The sequence below is a fragment of the Puma concolor genome, chromosome C1 (genome assembly GCF_028749965.1).
Source record: "Puma concolor isolate L17-30 chromosome C1, mPumCon1.1.hap2, whole genome shotgun sequence".
In the NCBI taxonomy this organism is placed as follows: domain Eukaryota; kingdom Metazoa; phylum Chordata; class Mammalia; order Carnivora; family Felidae; genus Puma; species Puma concolor.
This window is the reverse complement of record NC_141674.1, coordinates 153542251-153555583: the sequence shown is the minus strand read 5'-3', so window position 1 is coordinate 153555583 and position 13333 is coordinate 153542251.

Sequence of the window (13333 nt, the reverse complement as noted above, 5' to 3'; positions counted from 1 at the left end):
CGTGATGCAAATTGCTTATGCTATTGTTCTCAAGTGAAAAGATTCACTAGATAAGTGCATATGTTCAGTAAAACTTAATTTAAAAAAACACATTTTATGTGGTTTTTTTTTTCAAACTACATTCTTAGACAACCCATTGACGCCATCCTTTTTAGAAACATAGTTCACACTCCAGTGTTTCCTGATGCTTTGGTAGTTCTTTGAGCAGGTGAACACACAGATGTATAGCTATCTTTATCAGGAAACATTTGTTTAATGTCCACCTGTGCACATTTGTATTAAATACTAAATTTGTTCATTTTGTGTTTTACATCCTTGGAGGGTAAAAAAGTGATATAACAGCACTTTCTCATGCAACATTCTAGCATCATAAATTAGAGGACGTGTCCACAATGTTGGAATACAATCAGGTGCAGAGCCACAGAAAGGGAATACATGAGAGGAAGCCCCCAAATCAAAGTTAAATTACTTGCCTTAAGTGTGACTAGAATTAAATCCTGTATTCTAGTCTTTAATATCCAGCTCTAACATATTCCTTTTTCTCTCTGACTTATTGCACACACTTTACTTTTAATATCAGATTATCACATAAAAACTCTTTTTTGTATCTTACCTGTACCTAATAGCATGCAGAATTGCTTACATTTATGTGGTCTTTGACCTTAAAGCAAATAATTTCAAACAAGGAACACATACATGAAAGGCATATGAACAACTAAATACCTATGAGTCTAATATTATACCTTAGTTCTTAAAAATATGCTTATTTGTGGGGCGCCTGGGTGGCTCGGTCGGTTAAGCGTCCGACTTCGGCTCAGGTCATGATCTCACGGTCCGTGGGTTCCAGCCCCGCGTCGGGCTCTGTGCTGACAGCTCAGAGCCTGGAGCCTGTTTCAGATTCTGTGTCTCCCTCTCTCTGTGACCCTTCCCCGTTCATGCTCTGTCTCTCTCTGTCTCAAAAATAAATAAACGTTAAAAAAAATTAAAAAAATATGCTTATTTGTCATTAATATTTTATGAAGATGGTAATGGGCATTCACACAATTTTGGGCCATTTCATTTCACATTAGTCTTCATTCACTCTTATATAGCTCCTTATAAGAATTTCTCGCATTTTTTTGAAGAAATATGAAGAAAAGTAAGGCATGATGCAAAGTAATTTACATAGAGAGTATAAAAGTTAGGCTTCCATTTTTTGTTTGTTTTGCTTTGACTTTGAAGATTTTTTTTTTTTTTTTTTTTTTTTTTTTAGTTTTGAATTAGAAGGCCAACCAGAATTAACAACGCTGCCAAGTTCTCAGGTGTCTGCACTGGGGTTGGAAGTCCTGGGTCTTCAAACCCCGGTAGAGTAAGTACTAATTCTGTAGTTATCTTCTCCACTGCAGGAAAAAAATGTAAAATGCTGTCATTAATTAAATCCTTTTCTTACAAAGGCAAAGTGCCCTTAAACAAAGCCCAACAGAAGGGATGAGTTGCTATGTATAGAACATATGTTAGACATATAGATCTTTCAGTCTTTAGTTATAAAACCAGTGGATACTTTTTACAGAATTATGGGAAGCTCAGTCAGCATCGTGTTTGTTGTTCCAAGGTGTAATAAGGAGAAGGAGGGCATTTTTAGTCATCAGAAAAATTCTTTAATTACTTTTTTAAACAAGTGAAAAGAGTGATATATATACCATTAGTATACATATGACATTTATATTGCATGTAATCGATGTCGCAAATTTTTAGATCAAATTAAAAAAAAGGACAAAACACAATAAAAGTGTCTCCTATCTGTACACTACTTCTTTATACAGGGTGGAGCTTTAATAAAAATGGGACCTATTTTCTAAATCAGCAGGAAGGATTTCTGAAGGAGATAAGCTTATGGTTCTTAATAATTCAAAATTGCTATATTTTTTCAGACTCAGACCATACATCAGACATTAACCCTCCCATCCTCTATTTCCTTTCCCCCCTTCCTTTTTGCTCTGTGGATGATAAGGGATACCAAATCAATAGCTGTGTAGAAGAAGCAGATATAACATTCCGAGAAACACTGGAGACAGGGAATAGAAGCAACAATTCATTTTTCTGTCTCAGTTTAGATTGTATTTATACCACCTGCTATGTCTGTGGGAATGGAATCTATAGTAGTGTCTTTAGACACAAACTTTCTGTTAGGGACTTTCCTTTTTCTATTCAGTGTGATAGCATTTTTTTTTCCCTGGGAAAAGTAGCCTATGGCACTTGGCTGAAGAGATGAGACTTCAATGAGAAATAGGAGACAAAGAGTGACAAATTAAAATGACAAGGCTGTCTTATAAGATTGTGATCCAGTGAAATGAAGTATTTCTGGCCCAGTCAATGTAGACAGCATTATGCTATGTGGGAATAGATTGCAAGACCTGGGCAGCCTGTATATGTCTTCGAGATAACTGAATTTGTCACTATCAACGTTCTCCCAAATTGTGTCTTTCCTGGCTTTTGAGAATAGGAGTATGGACAAAGGTGTTTCCAGAAGTCAAGTATTTAATGATACATTATTTTCCTTAAAAAAAAAAAAACTTTAAAAAAAAAGATATTTTAGTAATATGTTAGTCTCTGGCATGAAATTAATCCAGGGAGAAGCCTTGAAATCGGTAACTAATAGCTCTAAAAGTAAACTTAGGCACCATATCTAGTTACATCTGTTCTCTTATTAAGTCTACCTGATAAGTGAACACATACTGTCTCCTGAGCATCAGTCCTGCCTGCTAGACATCTTTACCTGGTGTTAGCAACATGTCCCAAATTCAACAAACATTAAGTAAACTTTGGAGACTTTCTTTAAGAAATCAGTGTAAATGCCATTGCACATTATCAGACAAAATTTACATGTAATCTGCATTTCACTGCTTGGTATGAAATGAGGAAGGAAAAGAGATAAAATGGTTATAAACATGCTTGAGTAGGAGAAAATTTAGAGTGACCTGTAACATGTCCTTCTTTGTCATCTCCTACATGTTACTTGGTGAATCACCAGGTCCTGTAGTTTCTTTATAATGTTTCTTAAAACATTGCCTGGGTGGCTCAGGTGGTTAAGCATCTGACATTGGGTCAGGTCATTATCTCGTGGTTTCTGGGTTTGAGGCCCACATCAGGCTCTGTGCTAACAGCGTGGAGCTTGGAGCCTGCTTTGAATTCTGTGTCTCTGTCTCTCTCTGCCCCTCTCCTGCTCACATTCTGTCTCACTCTCTCAAAAATAAAACAAAACATTTAAAAAAACTAAAAACAAAAAAAAAACGTGTTCCCCCTTTTCAATCTTCCTGCTTCCTTCCTAACCCAGGTCCTCATTTCTTTTCCAAGTAAGAAATGTGATTCATTCAGGGACTCTAATCATGTTATAAAATACTTTCTTTGGAACTCTGAGAATACATGAGAATATTTTTTTCCTTTCATCAAAGTTCCTTTGATTATTACACCATTTATATTATGTTAAAAAATTGGGGCCATCCATGGTAGGCTTGTTGTCTATTTTGAAAATATTCCAAGATTTCTTGATGATTTGAGGCAAGAAAGTTACCCCTTCCTAAAGTAATGAATGTCTTCATTTGTAGATATTTATGTTTTTCATCTTCTGGTTGGCCACAAATTTTTAGTTGTTTCTAGTTTACTGATGCAATTGTTGCAAGATTCTTTACTTCAATGCCCAGCTTCATTATCTCACCACTTTGAAGAATGAAGAGGTGGACAGAGAATAAAATGAGCAGAAGGCAAACGTTTATTAGAGTATAAGATTAGAAAATAAGAATAGTATAAAAGCTCTCTTTACAGAGAGGGGCCATTCGAAAGTAAATACCTCCGGACTATAGGCAAGGGGCTTTGCTTTATAGGGTTTTGGTGGCACCCCCCCCCCCCCCCCCCCGTTTCCCCATTGCTGCTTCTCAGGTTCTATCCTTATTGGCTTGATAACTCTAGGGGCTGGGTTTTCCGTCCCTAATTCACTCCATTGTGTGGGGAATCAGGCCATGGTTATACTGTCCCTTGTTTAACATAAGTTTTACAGTTTACTTTTTTTAGTTAGGCATTTTGATTGTCAAATTCCTGGGGGGAGCTGTGGGGGAGTAGGCGGTGTCTGTTACAGTCTTAAAAGGAACCTTACAACCCAGGGGGGTTGATCAGGAACATTATGACAGTTATGACCTAGGGGGTTTGGGCTTTGATTGTGGCCAAATGCTCCAAGCATTGTTTCAAAATATGTGTTTTTCTGCACCCCACCCAGACTCCTCGGGTCCTAACCTTTCCCTCGCTGCCTACTTTATTCTATCTTTCCCTATCATACAATCACTACAAAATGTAGAGGATGGTGTGCTTTTTTGTTATGTGACAATTGTAGAATGGTCAGATTATCATTGTCTTTACTTAAATGTTATGCCCATATCCCCCAGTAAGACTGTTCATTTTTTTTTAATTCATTTATATAGTGTGAAGGATATTTTAGATGCTTTCTATTTTCTGAAGCCAAACTCTAAAAAGTTTAGATAATTACTTAAAAAGTTGAATAAATGAGTGATGTCAAACCTGATTGTTGCAGAAATCTCAGACTCCCCCCAAATTGAGGCTCCTGGGGTCTGTCTTTCATACCCAACCCTAGGAATGGGTTATAACAATAGCCTTTTGGATGATGCAGAAGAATTTGAGTGGAGCAGTGTTTTGTAATTCAGAAACACAAAGGAAAAGTCACAATGAGAGTTATCACTCTTGGAAACAAGAGAGTCCCTTATGTTGAACCAGGAAAACTTCTGTACATATTCCCATAATATGAGAAAATAAAACCACTTCTCAAAGTCCCCATCCTTATTGTCTTAGTTTCGAAAACTTTAGATTGTTTTACTCAATTCCCATTTTTGGATTTTCCCAATGTGTTAGAAAAATAAAAGGTAAATAATAAAATGTCAAGACAAAATTTAAAATACTCCTGTAAAATTCAAGACCCAAATGTGGCTCATTTCTCAGAAGCATTTATGTAAGAATCAATAAACATAATCTCTCTTTGGTAAAGTTAGTGTTCTTAAATTGTAAACTGCTCAATATACAATATTTCCTCAGGAGCAATGGAAAGAAAAAAGGTGACTTACTTCACCATCGAAGATAACACTATATGAATGAGCTCAATGGTGGTCATTGTAGACTCAACTGGACTTAAGATGAATAAACAATTTCAATAAATTGAATTAATTAGGTGGGGCTTAAGTGTGCAAGCAGTCTATTTTCTGAAATCATGTACAATAACTTATTCAAGAAGCACTGGTGTATAATTGCCTGAAGTCAGAGGATAAAAAAGAGAAAAAACTGAAAATCCATTATGTTCATGTTAACAGTCTAACTAAACTAATTAACTGCTATCTGAATTTTCACACCTCTATTTCATGATCTTTCTTGTCTCAAACCTCCAAGGCTCAAAAGCAACAAATAAACAACAACAAAAAAAAGCATGTGGAAGAGAACAGTATTAACTATAATGCAAACCATCCCATTTTGAAAACCAGTGGTTCTTATGTTTTCCACCTTCCTCTGTTTACATTGCCTGACCAACAACCTTATCATATATACTCTCTCTATAAACTTATGTATCCTAATCAGTTATGTGCACACAAATAAAATGAAATATTTTTATACAGCTATCAACTATGTTATGTGTATAGCTACTTTTAAATTTAATATCAAAATTAGAATTCTTAATATTCTAGAATTCTAGAATTCCTAATATTCAAACTTTTAAGATAATTGAGTAAAAAATTTCAAATCAAATACCAATACCCAGCTCTCTATATTTGTTATGCAGTTTTGAAAATGTCTAAAAGGCTTTCTTTAGTTTCTATCTATATTTGAACACGTTGTTGGAATCCATTGATTCACACACCTTCACTAACTGGGAGCTTCTCTTTTATATTTGATTTTTAAAGAAAGAGACATATGAAAAGGAAACAAGTTTTCTTAAAATATCTTTTTTTATAAAGAATTTTTTACGTTCATTTATTTTACGTTTATTTATAGAGAGACAGAGCACAAGTGGGGGAGGGGCAGAGAGAGAAGGAGACACAGAATCCGAAGCAGGCTCCAGGCTCCAAGCTGTCAGCACAGAACCCGATGCAGGGCTCGAACTCATGAACCATGAGATCATGACCTGAGCCGACGTCAGACTCTTAACAGACTGAGCCACCCAGGTGCCCGAGGACACAAGTTTTCTTAATTGAGAAGTTATGCTTATGTAACAGGAAAGTGACCAACAGCCAACAAAAATCAAAGACAAAATTGCTATGTTGAACCATGTGAAATCTCCAATATTTGACTATTTTTGTCTTATGTACATGTTTATTTAATATGATTGAACCAGATTTAGGTCTGAATCAGAATTACTCATCCTGTACATCGCAGTTAACGGAGGCATAATAATATAATTTAAGATCTCCCAAAAGCCCTCAAATTTTCATGACTATTTAATGTTCAGATGCCAATTTTTCCTTGGAAAATTTGAAAAGCATATTCTATTTCCAAATATAACACTGTTCTTTAAATCACTATAAAAATGTAGTTTATTGAATTTTTAATGATTGACATGTTATTCTCTTGTAGAAGATATCCTGATGTTCAACAATTGGTTTTATAGATACATATTTTATTGTGATTTTCTTTTATACTGTCATTAATTCAATTTAATTTACAAGAAGAGATGATATTGACAGTGATAGTATTTTACATTTCAATAAATATATTTTATTTTCAATAAAATCAAATTACATTATATAATATTTATAACATGTAAAATAGCATAATAAATAATATTTTACATTGATTATTTCTTTATAGTTTAAGAAACAGTTTAGGGTTGTAAACAAAACTATCCATAAAGAGTTTTCTTGGTTCTTAATAAAATTTCTTCTCTTGATAAGTTTTCATTTATGATTTATGAATAACACTAAATCTGAAATTACGTATCAATTTAAATAAATTAAGGACTCACAAACCACAAATTATTTTATATTCTAAGAGTTGAATCTGCTAGTAGTCAGTGTCATATTCATGAACTGAAATTTTTGAGAGTGATTAGACCCTAATTTTCTTGTACTGCAATCCCTCTTTCATGCTCTTTGGTGTACAGATTGTCTGGGTAATTTCTACAGTTGAGTTCTGACTATGAAGTGGCATTGAAGTTCAGCAGGACCCATTTCCTGTATATATTCATGGCTGGTTGTGCAATTGGTGAGAACACTCAGCTAATGAATCTAAGGTCATGAGTTCACTACTGGGTGCAATTGTTTGCTTTGTTGTAGTCAAGGGTTATGGATCACACCCTTCATCACAAATAACTTTCTTGCACATGTATGTTACTTGTCACAAGAGAGATCCATTTGCTGGATTTTGGAAGGATCAAAGCAAATCCTTATGCACGGGTGGGAAAATCACTCAAAGGCCATGTCTCCACAAGGCTGAGTCACCATCTTCCTCACCCAGGATTCCTGCTGTTTTATGCTTTATGTTCACATGTTCTCCACACTCTCCTGTACCCCTCACAACAAGGTAATGATGGGATTTTTCCTTTGGGGAAGAGAACCCCTTCCTAATTATGTTCTGCCATCCCGCTATACCCATGGTTATGAAGGAATGCATGTAACAGAGTTAACTGTCCTAAATCCTGTTCTTCCAGCCCTTCTGTATGGATTCTGAGTTTTACTTAAGATCATTAAGAACACAAAATATCTCAAATCAAGAGTCAAAAACTCAAGCCCAGGAATTTCTCATCCAAAATGAAGGAAATTGTAAGAGTCAAAAAAGAAAATATCCTTTCCAGTATTTATAAAGTCTTTTAATAAAACTGTGCTTATTTTCAACATCTACTCCCTTCCAGTCTCTAAGATGTAATCTCCGGATATAGAAATAGATATAGATATAGATGATATAGATATAGATATAGATATAGATATAGATATAGATACATATATATATATATACACAGAGAAAATATATTTAGAATATAATATTTAGAACTTAGAAATATTTACTTTTGAAAAGATAAACAGAAAACCAACAACATGAAGGAAGATATTTTATAGAGTTTAGAACTAATATCTATTCCACTGGATTTCTACAAGTTTGCCTATAAGTATATCCGTTTTTCAGATGTTAATAAAATTTTAAAAGGCAGTCACTACTAGAATAGAAATCTCCAAATGTAAAAACTAATAATAGCTGCAGACCCAATAATAATATATAAATAAGGCAGAGAATATTTACAATAAAATTCCCAAGGTTTCAAATAAGAGTATTAAGACACTATCGACTAGGTATGTCGATCTTGCAAATTCTATGTAAATGTTAATGATATTGTGATATTAAAGTGCATAAGGTTTTCTTATACACACACATTCCAAAAATGCAAAACAGGGCTGTAGTTTACATCAGTTAAAGAACTTTTGTAAAATAAAAAGAGAAAGGAAAACTAGAAAAATGGGCAAGGAGATATTAGTAGTACTACTAGTAAAGAGAGAAAAGCAAATTAAAATAGCAACACTGTACCTACAGTGATAGGTTACAGTACTCAGTGAAATTTAATGTGCAGATATGGGTCTACAGTTCTACCACATGGGTCTACAGTTCTATTCCTGAGTATGTATGCCATCCAGAGAAACTCTTGCTTAGGTTCCTAATAGGGTATGTAATACAAGAATGCTTACTTCAACACTGTGTGTGTGTGTGTGTGTGTGTGTGCACGCGCGCGCGCGTATATGTGTGTATGAGTGAGTATGTGTGTGTGAATTGGAAGCAATCTAAGGGTCCATCAGTAGGAAGATGGGTAAGAAAAGTGGGGATACTCATAAGCAATAAACTAGAAGTACATAGAGGAAGAGGAAATCTTAAAACTTATTGCTGAGTGGGGGCGCCTGGGTGGCTCAGTCGGTTAAGTGCCCGACTTCGGCCCAGGTCATGATCTCGCGGTCCGTGGGTTCAAGCCCCGCGTCAGGCTCTGTGCTGACAGCTCAGAGCCTGGAGCCTGTTTCCGATTCTGTGTCTCCGTCTCTCTCTGCCCCTCCCCTGTTCATGCTCTCTCTCTGTCTCAAAAATAAATAAACGTTAAAAAAAATTTTTAAAAAAACTTATTGCTGAGTGAAAAAAGGAAAACAAACAAGAAGACAAAACGCTGGGGCACTTGGGTGGCTTAGTCAGTTAAACATCTGACTTCAGCTCAGGTCATGATTTAGCAGTTTGCGAGTTTGAGCCCCACGGTGGTCTCTGTGCTAATGGCTCAGAGCCTGGAGCCTCCTTCAGATTCTGTGTCTCCCTCTCTCGCTGCCCCTCCCACACTCACACTCTGTCTCTCTTTTCTCTCTCAAAAATAAACATTAATTTTTTTTTAAAAAGGCAAAACCCAGAAAAGTAAAAAGCAAGGACAATAGTATAATAGGTATTACATAAAAGTAAAAATTCCAATATACACCTAGAGATCTTTCTAAGTATTCTTACATATCCTACAAATTTACTTTTAATGGGAGTGTGTACATAGTAGGAAGAGGAAAAGGGAAAGAAAAATAGGGATGATGGAGAACCACTAAAACCAAAATAAAACAGCGACACACATTGAAGAAATGGGATAGGATCAGGTGCCATGAGCTGACGGATTTAACTTGTTCTTTGCATCTGAGGTTATACAAGAAAAGAAAATGGAGGAGGAGGAAAGAAGAGGCAGATGAAAGACAAGAGGAGAGGCTCAAGCAAACATGCTAATCTTAGTCTTCCTGAATCACTAAGGATGTACTTTTAGGTAAGTCTTAAACTCAAAACAAGAGTGAAGTCAGTGCTCTCAGATGCCAGTGCATTTGGAGAGTTTAACTGACGCTTTCCACAGAGACACTGCTGGTTCTCACTCGTCAAATGCTCCTTACATCCTGGCAATGATAGTCTCAGATTTTATTAATTCGGAAATTGTTTTTCTAATAAGGCTATTTGTGTGATGACATGCCCATGTCGCTTCGAATATATTTGGTGAACTATTAGAATCTTAAAAGAGTACATTGGGTATATTGTGTTTGATTAGAAAAAGTGCCACTGATTGCCCTACAGCTAAACTCTTTATTAATTTGTACCATGCAGTTTCTAGTTTGAAATTCATAGGCATTTAGAAAATTAATCCTTCACAGAGAAAGGATAATTCAGGTGGTGAACTTAGTAGAAGGAAGGCCTTTTGGGTATTTACTTTGGACACATTATTCCCAGCAGACCTGAATGAAGGGCTTTCTGAACGATTTGCTGCAAAAATCCTTTCGGTAAGGCAAGTTCAGACGTTGCCTTCATCAGCTTATGGAAGGTGAATAAATCTTGCATTTACATAGTGTTTTGCATTTTAGCTTTAAAGTGCATTACGTAGTACACTTGACTTAAGTAGGTAGAAGTAAACAATGTCAGGGGCTGGGGCAAAGCAACTCATGGTACTAACCACACCACAAACACACACACACACGCGCACACACACACACACACACACGCCACCCATTCAGTGTTGACAGGAAGATTATTCACCAAGAAGCCAACTGTGATATCACAAGCATATGATTATAGGCAAATTTTCTGCCAGCCAGCTATGTAAAATCTTCAACTTGAATTACATTCTTGGTGATTTTGGTTTGATTCTCCGAGGAGTTTCATGGCATGAATGTCCAAGTGCAGAATTGAGTTTGGAGCATAAGTACATGAAATAAAAACCTGGTTGCCATACAAAAGGGAGTGGGATGATTAAACTCACATTAAATAACATTATTTAACAGTTCTATATTTCTTTCACACAACTCACAAGACCAAAAATAAATTCACAGAAAAATTATAAAATCAGTGTAAATCCATCTGGAACCATTGTTCACAGGGTGATTATCTCTAAAATTTTTTCGGAGTATGAACAGGTAACACTTTGAAACTCAGTTTCAACTAGAATAATGTGGTTGCATACTACATACATTTATGTATATACCTACACACTCATTTTTCAAAATACACCACAATGACAGAGATGCATATACTCCACATGTACCCATGTATAAAGTGTATACATATATATATACCAGGATGGCTTCCTGTAGAATAAAAGCATAAATGTAGGTGAAACTTGAATTTAACAAACACAAATGTATCTTCAACTTTGCAAGCAATCTATCCTCAGTTGTCTAAAGAAAAACTGCCAGGTACATTTTTTCAAGAAAGCTTTGTTCATTATATTACCATTGTCCATGGTGACAAAAGTTCTTAGGAAAATTACTGGATGACATTTTATAATAGTTCTTTTCAAGTCCGTGGTTTCTCCTTTCTCTGTCAATATATTCTAATGCTGTGTCTAGAGCACAGCGTGAAGAAGCTGACTTTGTGGCTGATGACGATAGTAGCCACGAAGAAGCTGTTGGCAATTCAAAATTCTCTCCCAAGCTGAGGAGAGTGACTGAGGATGTTGATTTCTTTTGTGTTGTTGCTGTTTCCAGAAAAATAATTGGATCTTAAAATAACAAAAATAAAAGATAAAAATAAAATACAACAACAATTCCTAATAAGGACCTACACTGGGTTCTGGGAGGGTGTGTACATATAAACTAGTAATTTGAACAAAGTTAGGCAATTGATTGACATGACCTGGAACATACAGCATTCAAGGTGTGCCTGTGTGCATTTTGACTATTTACTCATTAGTAATCGTTTCTGGACTGCGTATAACCTCCGTGCCTTTAGCTAAGTTACATCTGTTAATATCTCTGTATAGAACAGAGGGTCCGGATTCCTTTCTGTTAATGAGGTAATAGCCAAATATGACAAACTTACCCCCTGCCAATCTTCATGTCTAACGCTTGATTTTGTGATACTTTCTTAATCTTTAATTTAAAATAAGCCAATAGAGTCAACTACTACTACTATTATTATATGATCTATGATTTTCATAAAAAGGCATCCTGGGGAAAGGGTCAGTTTTAGAACGAGGTAGGATATAGACAATGGTACACTCAGGCCCTAGGGCCGTAGCCCATCTGTGGCCAGTTCTGAACACACTTCTATGGCCTTTCAGTCATAGCCTCTGTGCTATGCTGGCAGGTTTGTAAACATCTTTAAAATAACGAAGTAGGTGAGCGAGGTGGAAACCAGATTGACAGGCACACCACCTTATTATCGTTTATCCCTGATTAAAAAAAAAAAAAAAAAAAAAACAATGCCCATATTAATTTTCACAGCACGTATAGAAGAACAAAAGGAATGATTTAAATGTCTATTAGCACCTATTATCTGGGACTACATTAAGGAGGTGCTGGTCAGCTTGGCTTCATTTGTCCTCCAGACGCTGCGGAGATGTGAGGCCAGGCCAATTGAGGTTAAAGCAGGCAGGGAACTGGTACAGCTGGGGATCATTAAGAGTGATCAAGGGCCAGCCAGAAGACAAAGTCAGCTGAAAACAAGGCTGAACGCTCTTCCAGGCAGAGCTGGAGAGTCATGTGCACTCAGGAAACAGCCTAACCCCATCCCGCGAACTTTGTTGATTTAATTAGATTTTGTTTAAAATTCCAAAGTAGGAGCAGCATGGTCAGCTTTGATGCAAAACTTGGCAGGGGAAACTATCATTCATTTTCAAAAGTAGTCTTATTGAGGCATTTGAGAAATGTTCAAAATCTTTGTCGTGGTTAAAAAAAATGCACTAAAGCACACAAATGTCTCCTGGCTGATAAATTCTTACCATCTTTCCTTGACCAATTAATATATAGATTGTGGACTTTATTGTGAGCTTGTTCATCTATGCGCATTTAATTTATTGGCTTTTCCTCCCGTCTCCGTCTCACATTTCCACTCCTTCAACAGTACTTTCGGGATGACTTTCCGAATAAGTTATTTGCTCTCAAATCCTTGTCTTGGAGTCTATTTGGTGAAACTAATTCAAGATGTACAAATCCCAGGAATTACTTAAATTTCATCTTTACCTCACAGAATCACACCTGATAATACAGGCAAAAATAGTTTTTAATAGTAAAGTGATACAAGTGGAAGTTATTCAAAGACCCCCAAATTTGTCTTTGTACCCATTATAATTTGCCGTATTATAAACTAGAGGAGGAATTTAATAAACGTCTGTGGAAAAACGCTAGAACTCTGATGCTTACTTGGATACGTAAAACATTTTCAGAACTAAAAGCCAGGTTTACTGTTCTCATAGGCACACATGGGCAATGCTGCTACAGAGCTCTTGCTTCCTCTGTGCTTCTATGAGAGTAAGGGTGTGACATGAAACCAGGGGAGGAGAGGCAGTGGAAGGCGCAGATAGTATCAGCTAAAACTAGGCCCTTGCCTA